Raw genomic sequence first — 12,773 nt, 5'->3', positions numbered from 1 at the left:
GGTAATTGGGCCTTCTATTGTCCTTCGCTCTCTGTGCCATAACTGCTTCTAGCTTTCATCCTCGTGACACCTGCGTCTCTTCTGGGCAGCTTGTTGTAAAACTGCTGCTTTATAAAAGGTGAGAAGCCAGTTCTCCACAAGAGCCCGGATAGCTCAGTCGGTAGAGCATCAGACTTTTAATCTGAGGGTCCAGGGTTCAAGTCCCTGTTCGGGTGAAGGTCTGTCTGATTTTGGCGGAGTCACCTTGCTATCACTACGGTCCATCTCTTCTTCTGAATCTGTACCGGAGCGGTGTTCCTTCCTGCTTCAAGGTATCAGTGCACCTCCCTTGTTTGGCACACCTGATTCTGATGGTCAGCTCGTTAGGAAAGCGCGCTCACAGAGTGAGTAGAATAAGACAGACCTCCGAATTGTGCAGTGCTGTCGGTCCCCAGGCCCAGCACTGAAAAACGTCATTACATAGGATGAGACATGGCAGCCTGATTTCTCTTAGAGCGATGTTCCTTCCTTCTCCAGGGGGTCAGTGCATCTTCCTTGTTTGGCACACATGATTCTGATGGTCAGCCCTTTAGGAAAGAGTGCTCACGGAGTGAGTAGAATAAGACAGACCTCCCATTTGTGCAGTGCTATCGGTCCCCAGGGCCAGTACTGAAAAAGCCCATTACATAGGATGAGACATGGCAGCCTGATTTCTCCTCAGTGGGACTGCTGTTTTAGCCACTTCAAGGGCTAGCTTACAATCTCGGCTTGCTAGGTTGCAAGTAGGTCAGGCAGCAATGTGACACACAACAGGGCAGAAGTTGGTCTGCTTAATTCAAGTCCCTGTTTGGGCGAAGGTCAGTCTTCTTTTTGTAGGCCTCAGCTTGCTATCACTACGGTCCATCTCTTCTGCTGACTCTGTACTAGAGCGATGTTCCTTTCTGCTCCCAGGGATCAGTGCATCTCCCTTTTTCGGCAAACCTGATTCTGATGGTCAGCCCTTTAGGAAAGAGTGATCACAGAGTGAGTAGAATAAGACAGACTTCCCAATTGTGCAGTGTTGTCGGTCCCCAGGGCCAGTACTGAAAAACCCCATTACATAGGATGAGACATGGCAGCCTGATTTCTCCTCAGTGGGACCGCTGTTTTACCCGCTTGCAGGGCTAGCTTGCAATCTCCACTTGCTGACTGAGCTGGGTTGGTTGCAAGTAGGTCAGGCAGCAGTGTTGGACACAAACTGAGCAGAAATTGGTCTACTCCCGTAGTCGTGGACGAGTGGTTAAGGTGATGGACTTGAAATCCATTGGGGTCTTCCCGCGCAGGTTCGAATCCTGCTGACTACGCTGTTTGCTGAAGGCCATGAGGCAAAGCATCCATGCATTTTTCACGGTCCTCGCACTTATTACTCTTCGATGGACAAACACGACGCTGCTGCTTCTTATATCCGGGCTCCAGGGACTTTCTTGTGTGAGCCAGTGGCACATCGTGATCGTATATTGGTTAATACTCTGCGTTGTGGCCGCAGCAACCCCGGTTCGAATCTGGGTCATGGCAACCCTTTGCCGTTGAGTATACGGGAAGGTTGAAAATTTTTTACCACCTCATCTTTCTGCGTGATTTTGTTTCTGAAACTTGGCCTGTGCAGGGCGCCATCAGACAAGGGGGCTTGCTTTCTAACATTAGGCGTAGTCGTGGCCGGGAGGTTAAGGCGATGGACTTGAAATCCATTGGGGTCTCCCTGCTGAGGTTCGAACTCTTCCCATTTCCGGAAGGATTTGCAGTATTGCTTTAGCTTTCTGTGACTGTAATTGTGCCTTCTATGGTCCTTCGCTCTCTGTGCCATAACTGCTTCTAGCTTTCATCCTCGTGACACCTGCGTCTCTTCTAGGCAGCTTGTTGTAAAACTGCTGCTTTATAAAAGGTGAGAAGCCAGTGCTCCACAAGAGCCCGGATAGCTCAGTTGGTAGAGCATCAGACTTTTAATCTGAGGGTCCAGGCTTCAAGTCCCTGTTCGGGCGAAGGTCTGTCTGCTTTTGGCGGAGTCACCTTGCTATCACTACGGTCCATCTCTTCTTCTGAATCTGTACTGGAGCGGTGTTCCTTCCTGCTACAGGGTATCAGTGCACCTCCCTTGTTTGGCACACCTGATTCTGATGGTCAGCTCGTTAGGAAAGCGCGCTCACAGAGTGAGTAGAATAAGACAGACCTCAGAATTGTGCAGTGCTGTGGGTCCCCAGGCCCAGCACTGAAAAACCCCATTACATAGGATGAGAAATGGCAGCCTGATTTCTCCTCAGTGGGACTGCTGTTTTACCCGCTTCTAGGGCTAGCTTACAATCTCGGCTTGCTAGGTTGCAAGTAGGTCAGGCAGCAGTGTTACACACAACATGGCAGAAGGTGGTCTGCTTAATTCAAGTCCCTGTTTGGGCGTAGGTCAGTCTTCTTTTTGTAGGCCTCAGCTTGCTATCACTACGGTCCATCTCTTCTGCTGACTCTGTACTAGAGCGATGTTCCTTTTTGCTCCTGGGGATCAGTGCATCTCCCTCTTTCGGCAAACCTGATTCTGATGGTCAGCCCTTTAGGAAAGAGTGATGACAGAGTGAGTAGAATAAGACAGACTTCCCAATTGTGCAGTGTTGTCGGTCCCCAGGGACAGTACTGAAAAACCCCATTACATAGGATGAGACATGGCAGCCTGATTTCTCCTCAGTGGGACCGCTGTTTTACCTGCTTGCAGGGCTAGCTTGCAATCTCCGCTTGCTGACTGAGCTGGGTTGGTTGCACGTAGGTCAGGCAGCAGTGTTGGACACAAACTGAGCAGAAATTGGTTGGCTTGTTCGGCACACCTGATTCTTATGGTCAGCCCTTTAGGAAAGAGTGTCCATAAAGTGTGTCCATTTTTTTTGCAGCGTCAATTCAGGTATAAGTTTGAGGGCTCGTGTACGTGGGTTAAGGGGAACTGCGCGCTGACCCCAAAAAATTTTTGCCGGACGCGGTGTCGATGTCTGCCGGACTGCGCTGGCCCACGGGAGACCCCTGACCGGCGCGGGAGGATCTGGTCAACCAAGGGGCCTCGCGGAAGCTTAGCCAAATTTGAGGCCCCTAAATGCCATACAGCACTTCTCCACAGGGTGGCGCACGGAGCAGTACACCTCAGGTTTAAAACAGTGGCATTTACCCGAATGGGGGGTGGACGATTTTTTTGCCCACGAAACCAATTTTTGTCCATTTGACCTTTAAAGTTACAGAATGACCATGGAACCAGTGCGGACCCCCGTCGGACCCCCAACCCGGGTCCCACGAACCCATTATTTGTACATTTGACCATTATATTCACACAATGACTGCGGATCATCTGCGGATCATCTGCAGACCCCTTGCGGACCCCCACCCTGGGTCCCACGAACCCAGTATTTGTCCATTTGACCATTATATTCACACAATGACTGCGGAACATCTGCGGACCACTTGCGGACCCCCACCCTGGGTCCCACGAACCCACTATTTGTCCATTTGACCATTATATTCACACAATGACTGCGGATCATCTGCGGACCACTTGCGGACACCCACCCTGGGTCCCACGAACCCACTATTTGTCCATTTGACCATTATGTTCACACAATGACTGAGGATCATCTGCGGCCCACTTGCGGACCCCCACCCTGGGTCCCACTGACCCACTATTTGTCCATTTGACCATTATGTTCACACAATGACTGCGGATCATCTGCGGACCACTTGCGGACCCCCACCCTGGGTCCCACGAACCCACTATTTGTCCATTTGACCATTATGTTCACGGAATGAGCCCAGATCACATGCGGAACATTTGCGGACCCCACCCCCGGGTCCCACGTACCCAATATTTGTCCATTTGACCATTAGCGTTAGAAAAGGGCCTCGGTTGGACATTTTTTTCTGAGACATCCCTGGGGCCCAAAACTTGGAACGGTGGCTCCTGGGGCCTCCCCCAGTAAGCTTATGAAGGCCCGGGGCCCAAGAGCCCTTGCAATCAGTGTCCACGAACCCGCTATGCTGAACACATTCAAATAAATGGCAGGTGTTTTTTTTTTTGAAAAGTCCCAGGGGCCCGAAATTCAGAACGGTGCATCTTTGGGGCCCCTGGATCATGCAGTCAAAAGCGCGGGGCCCTAGTGCGATGCACTTTTTTCCCTTTAGTCCTACGACTACGTGCTTCGGGGCCTTGGGTGAGGGGCCCCTGAGATGCCAGAATCTCAAATCTGGGGGCCCTACGACCTATCGTCTCCGAACTGTGGACGTCCCACCTCCCATCAAAACGCGTAACGCTTTTGTGGACGTGGGGTCCCTTCTGTGACCGTTTGACCCCTAAAGAAGGTGGTAGGGCCACCAGACTTATGTGCCCAGTCGAGGGGATCCCCTCGAGACACATATCCAAAATTCGGCCCGATCGGACTCTTGGGAGTCGTGTCCACGTCGTGTCCACGACCCTCTAGGGATCCCCCGAATTTCAGCTGTGGGGTCCACCACATCGCGGAGATATTAGCAAAAAAATAGTACCATCCACCCCCCTCGCACCTACTCATCCATGCCGGCCAGGGTGCACCCTCCCCGGCTAGAGAAGGCAGCTCGAGGGGGGTGGAAGTCAGAAGAAAATTTTTTTTATGAGGCCTAAAGAAAACACTTGTACTGTACTCAGGGTAGAGGTCTTCACAGTGCACCCGAGACCCGTCGACCCCGGACCCGACCCGGGACCCGTACGGGTTCGGGTCTATATTTTAAATCATCAGCCGGAGAACATCCGGCCATGATCAAAGACTGCTTGTGTTTTTTGTAACTTGCAACTTGTAAAATTAGGAAAAGAAAAGAGGGAGCCAAAAAAAGTGATCTCTCTCTCTCACTGCTTTTAGAAGCAGAGCGCGCAGACTCAGAGTTAATACAAGTGCACGCATGGTAATAATGCTTGCAGACATGACACACTCATATTTAATATATTTCAAATCAGCAACACAATCTGAGGTGAACTGTCACATGAATGTTTTCTATGACGCTCAAACTGCGTTAAAGCTTTTTCGGTTGATACAGCTAGCACGCATGTGCAGTCTCGAGCGCATTTCATGTTTCAGTGAGGGACACTTCGACCGCCAAACCGCGTTTTACATTTTCTCCCATTTTTATAATATTATAAATGAACCGTTTAATCTTAAAATTTTAGTGGTTCAGATTCAGACTCGATGCAGATCAGAGAGCACAGAGATCAGATGATAGCAAATAAATAACGTCAGCGGCCATGGCATTGCACGAGCGATCGTTATTATAGTTCAAAAGGGCAACCAGTCTAAGTTATTATGCGAATTAACTCAAGTCAGAATGTACATATGCACAGTTGCATTTGTCATCCGTCACCGTGACATCAAGTGGACTTTTGAAACTGAAATAATGAGTGGATTCAGCTTGGACTTGGAATAACGAGAGGAATAACATGAATAACTTTCTTGTCGGAGGATTGTAATGCATCACAGGCAGTCAGGTACAATGAGGAGAGACTACGGCTCTTTAAATTAGGTAAGACAAAAAGCTGTATTTTTCGCAACAGGTTTATTGATTTGTAATAGCAATTTTATGGTGGAATATGTGAACGTCGGGTCCAGTCGGGTCTGTGTCTTCCCAGCGGGTTCGGGTCCAGATTTCAAATAATATACGGGTCTGGGTCGGGTCCGGATAGGCATTTCTCGGATCTACACGGGTCCGGGTCCGGCTTTTGAAATATTAGACGGGTCCGGGTCGGTTCGGTGTAGTACATTACGGGTCTCTTTCGGGTTTGGGCACAAATTTTTGGAAACGTGAAGACGTCTAACTCAGGGCACTGGATTTTGGTTAATTTCACCACATGTGGTGCATGTTCACCAAAATGTCACACACTTTGCCAAGCTGTAACTCCGACAAAATGGGGCCAAACTGCACCAAACTCGGGTCAGAGTAAGACCTCCAGAAGGCCTACCAAACACCGCTGCCCCCCATCCATAACACCCCGGGGGGCGAAGTTATGGCCCCCCACATTTTTGATAGTCAAATGGAAGGAAGAGACCTAGTGACTTGAAACTCGGTGACGTGATAGCCCTCGAAGGGCCCTCTCTGAAGCCACCTCCCCCAAGTCGATAGACCCCCAGGGGCCAGAGATACGGGCCCGCAAATGCAAAAGGTCCCAAAATTTGACCGGCCATAACTCACCCAAAAAGAGGGGAAAAAACACCAAACTCTGGTTTAAATTAGACCTTGGGGACCTCAATCCGACGACACTAGCCCCATGTTCCTAGGACCCCGGGGGTCCGAGTTACGGCCCCCCAAAATGTGAAATTTGAACCGTTATAACTCAGGAACCAGACCACCCAGGAACTCGAGGGTGGTCGCATACGGTAGGCCTATCGACCCTTTAGGGATCCCCCGAATTTCAGCCCCGGGGTCCACCGCATCGCGGAGATATTAGCAAAAAAATAGTACCATCCACCCCCCTCCCACCTACTCATCCATGCCGGCCAGGGTGCACCCTCCCCGGCTAGAGAAGGCAGCTCGAGGGGGGGTGGAAGTCGGAAGAAAAATCTTAGGATGAGGCCTAGAGGAAACACCTGTACTGTACTCAGCACACTAAGAGGAATCCATTCATGTAAGTTTTATCACATAATACTGTAGAATTTGCATAAAAATGAGCGTTGAATTTTGGCACACATGTGCACCACATGTGGTGCGTATCTCACTGTTCATTAAATAGCAACTGTATTTAACTCTTTTTATTTCAAATGTGTGTTATTGTTAATGAAAATACCTGTAATGTACTCAGGACACCAAGGGGAACCCATTCATGTAAGTTTTATCACGTAATAATGAAGACTGGCCATGTGTTAAAACTGCTATAGCTTGCAACCTTTTAGCAGAAAATAACACTGCATCGGGATCTGTTTTCATGGTGGTCAGGAGGTAAATTTGCAATATGGTTAATGAAAACACCTGTACTGTACTCAGGACACTCAGAGGAATCCATTCATGTAAGTTTTATCCAATAATAATGTAAAATATGCATAAAAAAATTATGTCAACGGGAGCACTACGGAGGTCCCGCTGAATAAATTGTAAATGGACATTTTTTTAAAAAAACCCTCCCATTTACCATTTATTCAGCACGCCCTTCCTAATGGTTCCGTGGACAGATCAATTTTAGCTACCAGGAATCCATTTTTGTAAGTTTTATCCCATAACACTGTAGAAATATGCATAGAAAAAATGTGTATATTCAATATTCACCACATGTGGTGAATATTAACCAAAATGTCACACACTTTGCCAAGCTGTAACTCCTCCAAAACGGGGCCAAACTGCACCAAAATCGGGTCAAAGTCAGACCAGGGGGACCTCTATCCGACACCACCAGCCACAAGTCCCTGAACCCCCGGGAGGCGGAGATACGGTGCCCCAAATTTGGTGTACATCCAATATGAATAAATGGCAAGTGAGATATGTGTCCACCTGAGGTTTAACCTGTTAGCCAGCACCCCCCATTATGGGACTCACAGCTGAAAGTGCTCTAACTAACTTATAATCGTAATAGTTTCCTACTTCAGTGTGTTACAAACATAATTGTGGTGTCTTTAGAAAGAAGCCCTTTGGGCTTCACTTTTTATCAACCAGATTTGATAATGCTCAAAAATATTAAAAGTTATAGACACTAAAGTGCCTTGAATTTTTTTTACCACTCTTAAATATTTTTTTATTTGATATAAAAATACATGAAATAAGTCCTGGAGCAATCTAGAAAAGTAATGGGTTGAAAGCCACATGTCTCATGAGTTTCTATTTCAAATCTGAATAAAATATAATGAAAAATGAGACTCCTGCAAATATTTTTCTGAGACTATGTCTACACCCCCCACCCCCCCAAATATAAGAAAATATATTTCCCAATAGTATTGAAGACTTCTACAAACTATTTAGTCAGTAAACATTCCACTGCATAGTTTTTTTCAATTATAAAACACTAGACATAAACTTAGACATCATATAAATGATTTATTTGAGCAGTAGAAAAATACAATAAGAATAATTTGAGTAAGAAAAGTAAGAATAATAAGAAAAATAAAAAAAGATTTAACATTGTTTGCCAATATAAAACATCCTGAGATTGCTAGAGATGCATATTTTACAATGAATTACGATGCAAATAAGTAATGATGTGCTGATGGCCACTTATACAGATGGTAATAACACAAATGTTCCGAAGTAGATAATCCACTCTCCCTATTCATATAGACGCGTTCACTTTGATAGCCGTGACCATTCAGTAATAGCGAGCTGATTTGGGCTGATTTGCACTCAAACAGATGGTAATCATGCACATACATTCACATTCAACATAAAACACACTCTCACATATATAAAAACTCTCTAAAATAAAAAGAAAAACAGGAATTTACAATCGCTGTAAGTTCCGCCTCCATCAGCTGACCGGTGCGTCAGAGCGCGTCACCAGTTCTCAGGAGAGAGCGCCAAATTCAAATAAACTATTTTCCGCCTATTTTTCATTCATTCTTTTTTCCAGTACTGAAAAACCCCATTACATAGGATGAGACATGGCAGCCTGATTTCTCCTCAGTGGGACTGCTGTTTTAGCCGCTTCCAGGGCTAGCTTACAATCTCCGCTTGCTAGGTTGCAAGTAGGTCAGGCAGCAGTGTTACACACAACATAGGAGAAGGTGGTCTGCTTAATTCAAGTCCCTGTTTGGGCGAAGGTCAGTCTTCTTTTGTAGGCCTCAGCTTGCTATCACTACGGTCCATCTCTTCTGCTGACTCTGTACTAGAGCGATGTTCCTTCCTGCTCCCGGGGATCAGTGTGGAACATGAGCCGGGCAAAAGAAGCTGTATCTGTGGTGGGGGCCTCAACCCTAAGGACATTTGATGTCTGCACAATGTCTCATTTAAACAGCATGAGCCAACGGGTCCTTGGTCGGGCTTTGATGCCAGAATTTACCCCTCCAGGAAAACCCACTGGTAAGATATCTCACAGGAAAATGCTGAGCATTGGAGTATTTCTCTCTCTCCTGTGTTTGTTTGTTTGTTTGTGTGTGTGTGTGTGTGAGTGTGTGTGTCCTCTCCCCATTAACAATGTGGTACAAATTATTGCAGGGGAGCGCATTGCAGTGGAGTACTTGTTGGCCCAGTCCAATAGAGGCGACCAGTTGATTGCACACCACAATGACATGCCTGAAGTCCCCCCAGAGGAGCCCGAAGAGGATAGTGAAATTGACACGACTGTGTGCCATGCAGCTGACCTTAGGGCTGATGACTCTCCAGTAGCTGTCGTGCAGGTCCAGGTGACAAGTCAGGTGGGTGACACTGAACCCAAATCCCCAGATGAGGAGGTCACTGAGGAAGAGGAGGATGACACTGCAAGTCCTAGCACATCAAGCCAGGAAATATTGCTATCCTGTACTATTTTTTACTTTTAAAAAAAATGTATCTGGTACTTATTACAACACCGTATATGTTTATTGGACTGTGTTTGGCATTTTTCTCAATTTCCAGAGTACACAGTGTGATTCCAGAGGTGTCTTGGGCTGGGAGGCAGTTGATGCCCTGGCAGCCTACTTGGTTGGCCTAAACCGAACGATCACTGCCTTGTCATCACAAGAGGAGGCCAACATAGTCCAGCTGTACATGGCTCTGCATGCCATGGACAAGGTACCATCAAAATATAGCCAGAGGGTTAAGAAGAAGGCTTTGACAGGACCTTGGAGAGCATCCAGGAAGCAGAGTGGCTCTGCTCCAGGACAGCAGGCAGCAGAGAGGTAATTTGACTATTTGGATCGTCACTAGTTTATAACCCAGTATACAGTTCAGATTATATCATCTTTCTTTTCCATAGATTGTTCATGACTCATGGGCAGGCAGCTCAGGACCCTGAAGTCCACAGGGTCTGTGAATGTGTTTGCCTAAGGCTTTTGAAAGAGTTTCAGCAAGCACGGAACAGGCCCAGGGACACACAAGGAAAAACTCTGCCAATTCCACAATCTATTGTGGTGGTATACAGCCACTTAAAACAGCTGATGGAGGACAGCAGAGAGGTTCTAGGACAGACTAACCTAGTTCTGGTCCCGATAAACACCACTACTGTCTCCTCGTGGTGAGTCTTGTTTTATGCGATACTTTTGCACAATCACAGTAGTATATCAAGATTGTACTTATAAAACCTTCTTGTACATGCTTTTAAAAATGATGCTACAGGAAGTAAAGACAATGGGCTTTTATTCACTTAAATTGCTAATTTAAGATGAAGAATGTTTCTCTTGCAGGCTACTAAAAAGACAGAAACGTGTAGACAGAGACATGCTTCTGCAGGGTACTGCACTGCCCAAACAAGTATATTTGGCAAAGGAGGCTCTTCCTGAAGTGCGCGAACTTCCAGCTGTTCCTGCACAGCATGGGCATGAGGCCATGGTATTTCAGGATTCAGCAAATCAGGAGGGAGAGGCCTTCATTCGTAAGCGTATCTCCAACAGGTGCCCAATGCCCACCCCTCCTCCTGGATCTTACTCTGCATTTCCCATATACCCACCAGCACCACACTTTGCATTCCCCCCTGGGTCCTACCCACCCTTTCCCAGCTACCAACCAGGTCTACCACTGCCTCATTCTACCCAATTCCATCCCCCTCCCCAATTCCAGCCCCCTCTGCAATTCCAGCCACCTTTCCAATTCCAGCCCCCTCCCCAATTCCAGCCACCTTCCCAATTCCAGCCACCTCCCCAATTCCAGCCCCCTCCCCAATTCCAGAAGCCTAATACCTTGCCATCACAAACTTGTCCTACCACTCAGCCCAGGCAGCGCACATGGAGAAGGCAGAAAGCTGCCCAAGAGGATGAGGAGTGAGTGGCTAGAGGTGAACCACCATGGAAACGACTAGCAAAGGACATATATCACTATATCTGCAAGCAGTGTGGGCTGGCAAAAAATAAGACAACTGGCCACACTCAGCTGAAGGGCTGGTGGTATTGTCCAGCCTCAGGCCTCTCTGTTGCACAGTGGAGAGAGAAAGTACAGGGAGTTCTTTGATTTTTTTTTCATTGGTGTATATAGTAATGTATATAGTTAGGTTTTTATATAGTTCCATATGTTGTGCTGTGTGTGTGTTGTGCTGTGAACATTTTGTTTTTAGTTGCTGTTTCCAGTGTTTCATTTGCAGTGTTTGTAAAAAAAAGGAAAGACACAGCTCTTGTGGTGTAATAGTAACACATCCACCCTTTGGGTGGAAGATTCCAGGTGCAAGTCCTGGCAAGAGTTTGTGGTGTGTTTGTCAGATTAATATTATAATTATTAATTTTTTTATTAAAAATATAGTCAAAAACCAATCAAACACTTTACTTAAATCCTTTGTGAGTGTTCATGAAGTTTGATGGATAATTTTTTTTCTTTTTCTTGCTTTCCCTCCTTTTTCCTTCTCTTTTCCCTTTCTTTCCCCCTTGTAGCAGTCCCTTTTGCCCTGTTTTTGGCCGAGAGGTTAAGGCGATGGACTTTAAATCCATTGGGGTCTCCCTGCGCAGGTTCGAACTCTGCCGACTACGGGAGGGATTTGCAGTATTGCTTTAGCTTAATTTGAGGGTCCAGGGTTCAAGTCCCTGTTAGGGTGAAGGTCTGTCTGCTTTTGGCGGAGTCACCTTGCTATCACTACGGGTCCATCTCTTCTGCTGACTCTGTATTAGAGCGATGTTCCTTCCTTCTCCCGGGGATCAGTGCATCTCCCTTGTTCGGCACACATGATTCTGATGGTCAGCCCTTTAGGAAAGAGTGCTCACGGATTGAGTAGAATAAGACAGACCTCCCATTTGTGCAGTGCTGTCGGTCCCCAGGGCCAGTACTGAAAAACCCCATTACATAGGATGAGACATGGCAGCCTGATTTCTCCTTAGTGGGACTGCTGTTTTAGCCGCTTCCAGGGCTAGCTTACAATCTCGGCTTGCTAGGTTGCAAGTAGTTCAGGCAGCAGTGTTACACACAACATGGCAGAAGGTGGTCTGCTTTATTCAAGTCCCTGTTTGGGCGAAGGTCAGTCTTCTTTTTGTAGGCCTCAGCTTGCTATCACTACGGTCCATCTCTTCTGCTGACTTTGTACTAGAGCGATGTTCCTTCCTGCTCCCGGGGATCAGTGCATCTCCCTTGTTCGGCACACCTGATTCTGAGACTTCCCAATTGTGCAGTGTTGTCGGTCCCCAGGGCCAGGACTGAAAAACCCCATTACATAGGATGAGACATGGCAGCCTGATTTCTCCTCAGTGGGATCGCTGTTTTAGCCGCTTGCAGGGCTAGCTTGCAATCTCCGCTTGCTGACTGAGCTGGGTTGGTTGCAAGTAGGTCAGGCAGCAGTGTTGGACACAAACTGAGCAGAAGTTGGTCTACTCCCGTAGTCGTGGCCGAGTGGTTAAGGTGATGGACTTGAAATCCATTGGGGTCTCCCCGCGCAGGTTCGAATCCTGCTGACTACGCTGTTTGCTGAAGGCCATGAGGCAAAGCATCCATGCATTTTTCACGGTCCTCGCACTTATTTGCGAAATGTCCAGTCCTCTCATCGATGGACAAACACGCCGCTGCTGCTTCTTGTATCTGGGCTCCAGGGGTTGTCTTGGGTGAGCCAGTGGCACGCCGTGATCGTATATTGGTTAGTACTCTGCGCTGAGGCCGCAGCAACCCTGGTTCGAATCCGAGTCACGGCAACCCTTTGCCGTTGAGTATACGGGAAGGTTGAAAATTTTTTACCACCTCATCTTTCT

General features: G+C 47.3%; 4 non-coding genes across 4 annotated transcripts; all 4 read left to right on the top strand.

Moving 5' to 3' along the window:
• Positions 1–142: 142 nt before the first annotated feature.
• trnak-uuu (transfer RNA lysine (anticodon UUU)) lies at positions 143–215 on the top strand. The gene has a single exon. It is a non-coding gene; the product is annotated as a tRNA-Lys (tRNA).
• A 1,025-nt stretch (positions 216–1,240) lies between these two features.
• On the top strand, positions 1,241–1,322 carry trnas-uga (transfer RNA serine (anticodon UGA)). Its single transcript has one exon. It is a non-coding gene; the product is annotated as a tRNA-Ser (tRNA).
• A 602-nt stretch (positions 1,323–1,924) lies between these two features.
• On the top strand, positions 1,925–1,997 carry trnak-uuu (transfer RNA lysine (anticodon UUU)). Its single transcript has one exon. It is a non-coding gene; the product is annotated as a tRNA-Lys (tRNA).
• A 10,409-nt stretch (positions 1,998–12,406) lies between these two features.
• Positions 12,407–12,488, top strand: trnas-uga (transfer RNA serine (anticodon UGA)). Its single transcript has one exon. It is a non-coding gene; the product is annotated as a tRNA-Ser (tRNA).
• Positions 12,489–12,773: the final 285 nt, after the last annotated feature.

This window comes from Carassius carassius, chromosome 18 (genome assembly GCF_963082965.1).
Source record: "Carassius carassius chromosome 18, fCarCar2.1, whole genome shotgun sequence".
Classification (NCBI taxonomy): Eukaryota; Metazoa; Chordata; class Actinopteri; order Cypriniformes; family Cyprinidae; genus Carassius; species Carassius carassius.
Note: the sequence above shows the minus strand (reverse complement) of the source record. Positions and strands in the feature narration are given on the sequence as shown.